Genomic DNA, 12,666 nt, shown 5'->3' with positions numbered 1-12,666 from the left:
GCACTGCTGCGGGCGCTCAGGATTAAAATGTAAAGTGACTCTTCTTGGTGTAGCGGTGCTGAGAGGCGAAGGGCCCTCGCATCCTGCTGGTTCTGGGCCGGGGTTTCGGTCCTGTCCCTGGCGTCATCGCCATGCAGCGATGTTTGCGATGCCATGGAAGAGCAGCGAAACTGTAGCTGATCGCGCTGCAGATAAGAGCTGAATGCTGTTTATCCTGGCAATGCCAGCGTGAGTGACAGCACTGTGGTTAGCAGCTACTGTGTGAGACAGGGCAGCTAACAGCTCCTCTGTGTGACAGTGCGTGGGGTGGGGTGCGTATGTGTGCAGAATTCTCACCAGGCAGCCCGGCTGCTTGGAACAAGCCCTGGTAGCTCCAGGGTACACAGGCTTATCAGCCCTGGATACTCCCATCCTTTCTCATCTCCCCATCCCTCCACTGCACTGAATAACCTGGAAAACTGCTCTGTGGCATCAGGGATGGATGAACTCCCCCACCCCCCACCTCAGTAAACTCCAGGGAGATGATGGTATCTCTAGCTAGCTCTCTCTCCTGAGCTGAGTTTAACACAAATCTGGCCTGAGATTTGAGTGCCCCGGGGCCTGTTTCACGCCCTCGCTGAAGCTGGGTTTACATTACTGCATCTTCACTGGCTTCACTGAAGTTACTCATTTGCACCAGTGCAACTGAGAAGTGAATCTGGCCCAATGATCCTAATCTACCAGATCTTCCGCTGGTGCCAAACAGCGGCATTCCGTGGCACTTTGCTGAGTGACACTAGCTCAGGATCTGATCCCATAAGTTATGCTGCCATCACTTTCTCATGGCATACGCTGGGAGGGAGGAGAACTACTGGAAAATGGCACCTTTGCTGGGAAGGTGCATATAAAGTATGTCAGTGATCCCTGTGAAGAATGCGGCACATACACAGTGGGGCTGGCTTGCCCCTGGTTTGTAACTTAAACTGGCATTTACATCTGTGCAGAGTCGGAGGTGAGACACACCGGCCCGGGAGGTAAGTGCAGACTGCTGGTAGTGGAGCATGTCACACGCACTTTCCACAGCTGCAGATGACTGTGTTAAATTCAAGGCAGGGCGAGGCCAGGCTGCCCTTCCCATTCTGCCCAACTGAGCGGGGTGGGCCCCCGTTTAGCTGGGCGCTACACGCTTGGCCTGACCCGGTGAACGGGCCAGCACTGCTTCTTAGGAGCCATTGCGAAGGCAAGTTCCAAGGCTAAAGGGTCAGTCCCGCTCCCCTACACCTGTGAATAAGCCATTAAAAACATTCTGCAAGCGAACAGGAAGGTTGCAATGACTAAGTGCTCAGCGATCAGGTGATGCCAAAGTTAAGGATGGAGGATGGAGTACTCAGCGGTCAGGCGATGCCGACGTAAAGTTTGCAATTACTAAGCCCTCAGAGGTCAGGCGATGCCAAAGTTCAGGTTGCAAGACTAAGTGGTGAGCTCCCAGAGGTGAGACCCCACTGGGGAATCTGGAGAGACAGATTAGGGTCCCAGGTGCCATGGACGTTCAGAGAGGGGGATGCGTAGGAGCCGCTCAATGAAGATTTAGGACCTGGGAATTTGGAGAAACACCAAATTCGAATGAGGTTTACATGGGAACCTTGACCTGCCCCTTGGGAGGCAGGGGAACTCACTTGGAAGGTGCTTTAAGTTATCCTGCACTGTCATGCATCGTTAAATATGATTAACAATTACCCATGTCTATGTTTCTCTCCCTCCACCCCCCCTGCTGTTTCCTTGCATGTTTTCTCAACCTGTTGGGAAACATGGAGCGTTGGGAGGCTGGGACACTGTTCCCAGCCTCTGGTTTTGTTTGCACAGGCACCAAGTCACTGCGAAGCAGCCAGTGGGAGCTTCCCAGGTAGTGAGAGTAGCTGGGTTCATGGCTAACGGCCGAGATGCTGCTGACTCAGCAGCAAGCAGATCGCAGGGAGTGTTCAGCGCTAAAGCGCTGTGTCCCTGGGACAGACTCAGCAGCTTGGTAAGGGACAATGGTCAAGGGGGGAGGGATAGCTCAGTGGTTTGAGCATCAGCTTGCTAAACCCAGGGTTGTGAGCTCAATCCTTGAGGGGGCCACTTAAGGATCTGGGGCAAAAAATCTGTCTGGGGATTGGTCCTGCTTTGAGCAGGGGGGTGGACTCAATGACCTCCTGAGGTCCCTTCCAACCCTGATATTCTATGATAGAGGCTTTTGCCTCTCAGTCCACGGCTAGACGGTGTCCCTGGTTGACAAGAACTGACGTGGCTGCGATCCACGGCTTGCATCCAACCCCATCACCACAACTGGCAGTAGCAGGCCCAATTGCCAGGCCAAGGCCTGAGTGGCCCATAGAAGCTGACTGAAGGCTGAAGACCATGATCTATTGGGTGTAGCCAAATCCAGGAGAGATTGTTCTTGTCCCTGGGTTACCTACTTCCTTCCTTTGCAGGTCACTGCTGAGAGGCAGCCCTTTCACATTCATTACAGTGGAGACTAGACTGGCGTTCTTTGGCTGCATAAGCTCATGAAGTGCCCTAGCACGGACCACTCCAGCGAAGCGTGATCCTGCACAGCTTACGTGGTGTCTACCACGCCTTAGAGTCCCTTGCTGTCAGTGAGGCGGGAAGAAGGTCGTGGCTACCCAATACGGGGCGGGAGATGGTCTCAGGACAGAACTGTGCTGTACCAGGCCTGAGCTAGCGCTTTGGCACCGTGTGGCTGTTCCAAGCTGGTGTAACGTAAGGCCTGTGTAACACAAATCAGTTCTAACTGAGAGTGAGCTGGCACCAGGCCGGGAGAGTCGGTGTAGCTTTTACATGAACCATTTTAAAGCCAGCTGGGAAGGAAGGATGGTCTTGTGGTGAATGCACTGGCGTGGAACTCAGAAGGTCTGAATCCAATTCCTGACATTGCCACAGACTCCTTGAAAATTGGTGGAAGTTGGGTGCCTAAATACCTTTGTGGAGCTGGACATTAGTCTCTCTGGGCCTGTACAGTGGGCATAGTTACACTTCTCTTGTCTGGTTTTGTTGTAAGCTCTTTGGATCTGGGACTGTGTGTGTGCATTTGTGCGTGTGTGTGTGTGTGTGTGTGTGTGTGTGTGTGTGCATGCATGTGTTTGTGCGAGTGTTTGTGTGTGTGGGGCTCGAGTCGGTCCTACAGACACCCAGTTAGAGACAATTGTGCTCTGAGTGTCTATAGTGCTGCTGACACCTCTTGACGCTAAATCCTGCTTGTGGTACCAGCACAGCTCACAGTAGAATAGACAGGTTGGGTTTCGCTGAGAGAGCAGCACATTCATTAAGGGTCAGTCATTTTTTTGGTGAGCCTTTTTTAACTGCCCAGGAGAAGGAACAGTAGGTAGATGCCTTTTTTTTCTAGTGGTCGTCTTGGAAATCACAGTGATGTAGCCTGTGAGCGTTCTTAGGCTTAACTCAGGGGTTCTCTAGATGGGGTCGGGACCCCTCGGGGGGGGGGGGGCGCAAGGTTATTACACAGCGAGTCGTGAGCGGTCAGTCTCCACCTCAAACCCTGCTCTGCCTCCAGCATTTATAATGGTATTAAACATATAAAAAAGTGTTTTTCATTTATAAAGCGGGGGGGGGGGGGTCACACTCAGAGGCTTGCTGTGTGAAAGGAGTCACCAGTACAAACGTTTGAGAATCACTGGCCTGACTGAAAGGGCAGCAAGTGTAGAATTTTTCACAAAGATGCAATTTCTCCCAACAGTCGCTCAGGCATTTGAGTTAAACAGATATTAACCCAAAGACTCAGCCGAGCGTTTTAAACTCTCTGACTGAAAATCTCATCCCTTCTCCCAGATCCTCAGGTTTCACTTCCATAGTACGTGCAGTGTCACAGCTCTAGTAGGTCCTGACTCATCTGCAATGTCATCCAGAAAAAACAAGGTAGAAAAGGCCCAAATTTCTGTCAAAAATTAGAGGGGGAAAAAAGATTGCAAAGAAAAATGCTTTCCAGGCAGACTTTTAGGTCTCAAAGAAGCACAGCTGGGCACAAGCTTTTTCCTTTGCACCTGAGCTATTGACGTTCCATCTTTGCCACAGTAGGTCAAAAATGACAAACACTTCCACCCTCTCCTTAAATGTGAAGACGCCAGTGACTAAACTGTTATAATCAGAGAGGGGGAAATTAAATCTGTTTTTAGTGCTTTTGTTGGGAAAAATGTCATAGCTCTGCTCATTATTATTAAATTAAAGTGTTTTGCGTTAGTAGCTAGAGGCTTCATCCAAAATTAGAACGTCATTGTGCTAGGTGATGTACAAACACATACCAAAGAGCCTGCTCTAAAAAGCCTACAATCTAAGTAATAATGCTCACCTTTCCTGCATCCCCCCTCTGTCTGTTTTTTACACACACACACACACACACACACACACACAGAGTGAGAGAGAGAGAGAGAGAGAGAGAGAGAGAGAGCTCGGTCTACACACAAAGTTACATCAGTTTAATTAAAGGTGTGTTTTTAAACTGGTTCCTTGCCAATGTAAACTAGCTTGACAAAACCCCTCTAAACGGATTACAGTGTGTCCACAAGGGCGTTTGCACCAGTTCAACTAAATAGCTTTAAAAACTGATTGTAGTTAAACCTGCGTGTGTGTGTGTGCGTGCGTGTGCGCGTGTGTGTGTGTGTGTGTGCGCACACCACAGCAAAACTACTGCCTGACAAGCGCCCACCTGTCACACTTCTGTACCATAACTAGACCTCAGCTGGTGTATTGGGGCCCCAGGCCATGGAAGGCACCTGAAGCACTAGCCCATTGAAATGGCCAGTGAGGTTCTGTACCCCTGTCCTAGCAGCTGGGCTCGAATCTGCTCAGCACGAGCCCCCCCATACTAATAAGACCTAAGGGCGCGTGAAAAGGCCCTGTGCTTCCTGCACACTGGTGTGGGGGTCTATGCCTGCTCCTTCCTTGAAGTTGCGAGTGGCAATTTTATTTACTTCTGGGGTGTCCGTCCTGCAGGAGCTGTGTGGTGCCTCTGGTAGCCCAGAGCTCACCGCCAAGTTCTCGGTGGCTGAATTGGTCCCAATGCTACTGGAAACTAATCAGAGCAGCTGAGATGTGCTGTGCAGCCAGAGCCGCCTGCTTGTGATATGCATGAAGCTGGAAACGCGGTTCGTTGTAGAGTGGCTCCTTGCGCTCCTTTCTGGTGGTGTTTTCAGCCATATCCTTTCCTTTGTCTCGCCGGCAAAGAAAGAAGCTATTAGCGAGATAGCCATCTCATGAAACAAGTGCCCCTTTGTAGGGTTACACCGCAAAGAGGGCCTTAGCCAGACCTTTTGGTCTCCTCTGGTTTTAAGCCCTAACATAGTCATGTTATTGACACTCATCACGCAGCAACGGAAACCCACTTAGAGCGGCCAGGGCCTGAGAAACAGCTGGTGTCCGCCCCTTGTGTGGCTCAGGCCAGACAGCACAGGTATGGCAGGTATGCGAGGGGGGGTTATGGTTTAGCGACTCTTCACACCTGCGCCAGGTATTGAATGTCGAGAGAGAGCCTTCCATTTTCCTTGTAAGTACCCTGGAATGGCTGATAAAAGGGAGTTGCTCTAGGCCTGGGGAATCGCAGGGTGAAAGCTCCTGTGTTAACAGAGCTTTTTACTTAGCAGGAACTGCCCCTTCATCACATCGTTAAAAGCCCTGTAGGGCCACTTACGCTCAGCTCCCCAAATAGGGTCCGTGTGATATTTCCACTGGGGGAGGGTAAGGGGTTGGGAGCTGTTGCTGAGAACGCTGAAGCACGAGGAATTTGTGCCCTCTCAGGTTAGATTTCCAAACAGTGACACCTAGGAAGGAAGTGGCTTTATTCTCCTGGGCCAAAAAAAAGGGGGAGACACAGGCCAATGGGAGTTGGGTGCCTAACGTTCTTTGAGACTCTGGGCCACGGCGGCTAAAGCCTCTGAGCCAAGCACACCTGAACTCTGGCAAAGGTTGGAGCCACCTTTTGCAGCTGGCCCCTCGTTCTACAACAGCATGAACCAAATGCCCAGCCCTCAATGCCCTAAAACGCCGCGAACGTTTGGCTCTGAACGTTGCCGCTTGGGCCTGCTGAAAACACACAGGTCCTTGGCAGCGCAACTCTGGCCAGAGTCCAAGTCCCTCACTACTGCCTCTTGCCTTGAAGGGGGGTGGGGGTGGGGGGGGTTGAATGGGATTCCCTGCCCTGATTTTGGTTGGCTTGACTGAATCCTGCAGCTTTGCTGTCCCTGGAGTGTAGCTGGACCCTCCTGGTCTTTGGGCCACGGGGCAGCTCTGGTGAGACTGGCACCACTAGGCCTGGTTTTGTATTTACCTGCCGTAGGTTGCCTCTCCTTAGGGTGTCTTGCCCTGGAGAGACAGAAAGCCCCCACCCCCGTTCTCAGGCCCTGTTTTGCTTTGAGCAGGGACAGGGGAATTTGCTCTGAGATCAGGTTACTAAACACTGCTCTCTGGCCCTGTGAGTGTTCACACACCAGTGACCTCCTGTGCCCTCCCCCAGCAAAGCTTTCGCTCGGTCTGACTGACCTAGGGCCTCAGCCCAGGGGCCTGGGAGCTGTCTGCTTAGGGCTCGGACAGGTGTCTTCCCAGAGGCTCTCAGAATGAGCCATGTAATCAACAAGGCTCAACAGCGCTAAACAAACAAACAGGGATGGCAACACACGGGGAATGGGATGACACCTGAGCTCAGGCCAGAGATAGGGAGGTGGATTCCCTCCCTCATGCCCAAGTTAGAGAGAGCACAGGAACCACCAGCATGGCTCTCACCAGGCACAGACGGGGGCCACTGCCTGCTGATCCTGCTGCCATGTGCCTGGACTAGCAGGGGCGGCTCTAGCTTTTTCGCAGCCCCAAGCACCGCAGGCAGGCTGCTTTCAGCGGCGCGCCTGCGGGAGGGCCCCGGTCCCCCGGCTTCAGCACACCCGCCGTTGAATTGCCACCGAATCAGCGAACCTCCCGCAAGCAAGCCTTGCAGGGACCGGCAGGGTGCTGCCCGCGGCTTGCCGCAGGCATGCGCTTGCCGCGCTGGTGCCTGGAGCCGCCGCTGTGGACCAGGGAGGGACAGCCTGCTACAAGGTGCTGCAGGGTCTAACCAGAAAAGGATGGCGCGGGGGGGGGGGCATTTAGTGGGGTGTAACTGGGAGGAAAGGATGGAATCCAGCGAGGTTGACTATGTTTAACCTGCTGCCTACTAATTTCATTGGGTGACCCCCTAGTTCTTGTGTTATGTGACAGGGTAAATAACACTTCCTTAGTCATTTTCTCTGCAACATTCATGATTTTATAGACTTCTAGCATATCCTCCCTTAGTCGTCTCTTTCCAAGCTGAAAAGCCCCTGTCTTTTTAATCTCGTCTCCTATGGAAGATGTTCCAAACCCTTAGTCATTTTTGTTGCCCTTCTCTGTATCATTTCCAATTCTTATATATTATATCTGAGCTGGGGCAACCAGAACTGCAAACAGTGTTTGAGGTGTGGGCGCATCATGGATTTATTTATATGCTATTTACCGTCTTATTATTTATTCCTTTCCTAATGGGTCCTAACACTGTTAGCTTCTTTGACTGCTGCCGCAGGTTAGGGTTGGTTTGGATCTAGCTGGGTTTATGTCACAGCAGAGCACCTAATTATCACAAATACATACAGAAACTTGGCTTTAGAAAGGCACCGGGGAGAAGGGCAGATGCTGATCTAAGCTCTATAGGTGTAAAGCAGGAGACAGGTCAGTGGGGTTCCACTGTGCAGCCATATAATTGAGACTAGAGGGGCTGGATTAAAAGAAGTGCAACATAACCTTTTCTCCCAGTGCCGTTAAAAACATGCAGGGTCTTTTTGTGAGCCTAGCTTTTTAAATCCCACAGTGTATATTATTTCATTAGAGTTATTTTTTATTACTTCATTAAAACACACTATTGTTTTCTTTTCTTTATAGGGACACTGTCAGCTTTGCTTAGGCTCACCATTTTGGCTGTGCAGAGAAAAGAGGATTTTAAAAGAAACCGTAGAAATGTTCTCCTGGTTTTGTTTTTTTAAATGCCAGTGATGCTTTATTTAGCTAGCGACACTCTCCATCAATGTGGGATGCAGGGTGGTTTGTTTTGTTTGGGTTTTTTTCCCCCACGGTCTTTCTTCCTTTCTGCTAAGAATATGTCTAGGTGTCAGTGTGAGTAGCACCCTTGTCTCTGAGCCTATATAAGAAAAAGAACCAAAAATCAGGACTGTCCCTATAAAATTTGGGACATCTGGTCACCCTATTAGGGCGTGAGGATTTTTTTTAACCAAACTAGTCAGATCAGCATATACCTACAGACAGGGGCTTTAGATACATGTAGCAACCTGCATGGAACTTGAAGAGAGGTGCCCAGGTTGCAGAAGGGAACAGTTTGGAGGAGACACCAGGAAGTTAGTCTGTGTGCACATGGCTTGAGTGCTTCGTTATGTTACATCTTCTAATAATTCTCTTAATAAAGAACCAGTTTAGTTTTACAAGCATGGCGGCCTCTCATGTTATTGCCCAGCACACAGTACATGAAACATGGTGGCAGCAGAGAGCATGATTACCAGGCAGACAAATCAGCACTTAGAAATAGAGGAACCAGGCAGCATGGAGGGATTAGTTTATTCCTCTATGGTAATAAGCTATATTGGCATAACTCCAGCCACACTAGGTAGGTTGTACCACGCTAACTCTACCAGCATGCCTAAAATGGTACAACGTTTGTGTATAGTGAAGGTCAGAGTTGGCTCCAGGCACCAGCTGAGCAAGCTCGTGCTTGGGGCGGCAGATTCTGAGGGGTGGCATTCCCTCGAATCCATTTTTTTTGTGCTTCGCTGCTTCGGCCGCCCTGCAGGTTTTTTTCTTTTTGGTTCGCCGCTCCGGCTGCCCTGTAGGGGGCGGTGGCGCGGAGGAGGGGAGCGCCCTGCTGGGAGCAGGCTGCGCCCTCCATCTGCCCCAGCTGGTGCCAGGTCTGTAGCAAGGCCGGCAGCCCGTGTCCTTCCCTCCCGGCCGACCGGAGCGGTGCGGAGCCCTCCCGGCAGGCGGCGCGGCGCGGCGGAAGCCCTGGCCAGCCCCCTTCTCTCTCCCCCCTCGCTCCCTCTCCCTCCCCCCCGATGCATGGGGCAAGTCTGCAGTGCCGGGAGTCCCCCTGTACCTGCGATTCGGCTGCCCTGCACGGTTATTTTTGCTCTGCTGCTCCGGCCGCCCCGCAGGTTTGCTTTTTTTTGGCTTGGAGCGGCAAAAAAGCCAGAGCCAGCCCCGGTGAAGGTGCAAGTGCATCCCATGTGCCTAAGAGGGAATATTTGTTTAAGAGCTCTATAGCGAAAGGGGGAAGGAGTGAGCTGGATCTGGTTCATTGTTGCTAGGCAGATCACAGTTAGCACTCCACATGCAGCAGGTTCTGGAACTGGGCATGGCAGACGTGGGCATGCTCAGTAGGTTCCCTGTTGCTGGACTCAGACAGACGCCACGAGGACAACTAGTCAGGGCAGCTGCTTTACAAAAGGCCATTTTGCAGCAGGGCTTGTTTTTTAAAAAGCTGTATACTTCACTGAGTGGTTGGTTAATTAGTTAGCTGACTGAGTGATGTCAGTAGGGAAGGAGGGAAAGTCTGCATGGATTCCAACTGAAGAGTTTTACAAGCAAGTGGAGGGAAGATGTTGCTTTTGACTCAGCAGACTGTGTAGAATAGTGATTTCTGGAGTCAAATTAGCACTCAGCATTACCCAAAAGAGCCACAGTCGTGTGAATTCATTGTGCCCTTTCACAAGGACTGACCAAGTATCACTATTTTATCAACCACGATTGGTTAATGACATAGTGAAGGCATCCTGATTGGTTAATAACGTAGATTGGTTAATAATTAAATCACACATGGTTTAATATCATGTACTGCAAAGAGCTGCAGGGAACACATTAAAGAGTGACTTGGGGCTCATGACCCACAGTCTGAGTATCACTGCTATAGTGTCTGGTGATCAAAGCCTGTAAATGAGACTCAAGTGAACTCAACCTAAGCTTTTGGGAACTCTGAGCTTCTTCTCACTGTGTTTCTGTGGGGATTGACCTGTTTAGATTCAACTTGTTTTCTGTATTTATGTTTATGGACAACTGTGAAGATAAAGTACGTGGATTATAAAGTAGCCATGTTATGTTGTAGAAATTAAGTCGTAGTTGTTACTATTATTATTTATTATGTTTCTTTAGCATAAGATTTTATAAAGTTGGTACCTAAGAATTAAGTTAATTCCTTTTGTTCTTTTTGGACTTTAGGGGGAGGTTTAGGTTGGACATTAGGAAAAACTTTTTCACTAGTAGGGTGGTGAAGAACTGGAATGGGTTACCTAGGGAGGTAGTGGAATCTCCTTCCTTAGAGGTTTTTAAGGTCAGTCTTGACAAAGCCCTGGCTGGGATGATTTAGTTGGGTTTGGTCCTGCTTTGAGCAGGGGGTTGGACTAGATGACCTCCTGAGGTCCCTTCCAACCCTGAGATTCTATGATTCTATGACTTGATTGTGGGGCACTGACCCTGTGCAATCCTTGCTGAAAATCCTCAATGGCTGAATTCCAGGTCTCCATGTGCTTTTCTAGGGGAGTTGTTTTTAGGTACTAGGAAAAGGGCAATGAAATAAATTCTAGCCCACCCAAAGGTTATATAAGATCCTACATGCAGAAGGAAGCGTCCGTGTCCCATGGCATGAGCAGCACGGTCACGCACAGTAACCATGGTCTCATCTCCAATTCTTTTCCTTACACAGTTTAAAGAGAGAGGTGGGTTTAGCTTCTCATTTGTGGCATGTAACAAGATAGAATTCGTTATGGGCTGTGTCTGATTCCACAAACAAACCTTATGAGCCACTGGGGGGGCACTAACTTTGTATACATTGTTCTCCATTCCCTGTAGGAGAGGAGATCTTGGCTACTAATCTGTAAGAGGAAATTACAAGGCCCAGACACCACCTAAGTCCCTATACAGGGGTGAGTTCCACCCCAAGTTACTGTCTCTTGCCCTTAACACAAATTGAGAAAGAATCTACATCCCTGAAAATCTAGGTAATGATTCACCTCATAAGCGCTGGGAAAAAATCACATTCAAAGTCATTGTTTAGGGCGTGAATGTTATTATTTTACTAACTGAGCCATCAGGTTAAAGGGTTTTTAAAAGATTAACTCAAACCCTCTCAAATAATTAGAGTTAAATGACACGTAAACAGTCATCTGAATTAATTTCTGAACTTGGTTGGCTGCATTACTGAATGCATCAATAGGCAGCCAGTGCTTTTTATAGGACTAAGCAGGGAAGACTAAATTCCCGTAAGAATCAATAAAGGCACTATTGTTTTATTTTTTTCCCACATTAATAAACTCTGCAAACATTTTTGGATGCACCTGTGAAAAATGTTGCTTTCTTGCCTGGGACATTCAGTGGGTGCCGATATGGTGCGCGTCACACACACACACAGAGTCTTATTTCATCCATCAGGGGCAGAAGAGAACACACAAAAATGGACACTACAGTTTAGAATCGAATGTGGTTAGCATATGATAACGAACAGAATACGTGTATTTCTGTGCCCCACTAATTCCTGCTGAATGAAAACAGACATGTATCTATCATACACATTATACGTATACTAACCAAGCTAGAGTCAATTTTTTTAAATGCATCTGCTTTTATTCCAGACATTTAGAAGTGTTACATAAAGTGTTGTGATTGATAAATCTATTGAGAAGGTTAAAAAGACTCTGTGCGCGTTTCGGAGTTGATTGAAATTGACAGAGGTACATGTGCTTGTAAAGTTACATTATAATAACTGCTGGAAGACAAGACATTTCAGAAAGATAATACCCCTGTTTTTTCTCATGATTTACAGTTTGCCATTCAATACAATTATAAGGTGCTTTCAAATTGGAGTGGCTTGTTTTCTGAAGAGTGATTTCTTTAGACAGGTTAAGGGCACATGAGAATGTCATTTACAAAACATTTTATAAAAGGATGTTTCTTAAAGGGAACCAGGCAGATTTCAAGGTCTGTAAATAACCAATGTTGTCAGTACAGTTTTGAGCCCACATATTTTGCACACATGACATCAGTAACTCTAAGCTAGTTCTTCAGCATAGCTGCCCCATTCCACTAGTTTCTTGTAGCCTAAGAATGTTTTGTGCACGGCTTCTGTCTCTGCTGTAATATGCCGAACAGCACCAAGAAACTTCTCAAACGCAGCTGGGTGGCCTATCAGAGCACCTGTGTTCTGAGTCATACGCTTTTAAAAGGAAGAGACAGCTACAGCTCTCTTGATATGCAGCACCAATGGAACCCTGAGATCTACACGGTCAGTTTTAGCCAATTGTTTCAGTGTCACATTTTTATTTCATATTTCAGACATAAAACCAGCGACTAGGCATGTCCCCTTCCTGCTCTACTACTGTACAAAGCTACTTCTACGTCTGCTGTTATGTTGACACTGTGAGAGGGGTGTGTGCCTCCCCAGCTCACATACACACACGCTCATCGAGCCAGTGCGAGTATAAATTGCAGGCTGGCCATGGTAGCATGGCCAGTGGTGTTGGAGGCACAGCGGAGCTAGCTCCAGGTGGGTTTGTGCTACCATGGCTACACTGTTATTGATACGAGTGTGGCTATGTGTACATGAGCAGGGGAATCACACAGAGT

This window comes from Mauremys reevesii, linkage group 5 (assembly GCF_016161935.1).
Source record: "Mauremys reevesii isolate NIE-2019 linkage group 5, ASM1616193v1, whole genome shotgun sequence".
NCBI classification, from domain to species: domain Eukaryota; kingdom Metazoa; phylum Chordata; order Testudines; family Geoemydidae; genus Mauremys; species Mauremys reevesii.
The sequence above is the reverse complement of the archived record's forward strand: the minus strand, read 5'-3'. Positions refer to the sequence as shown.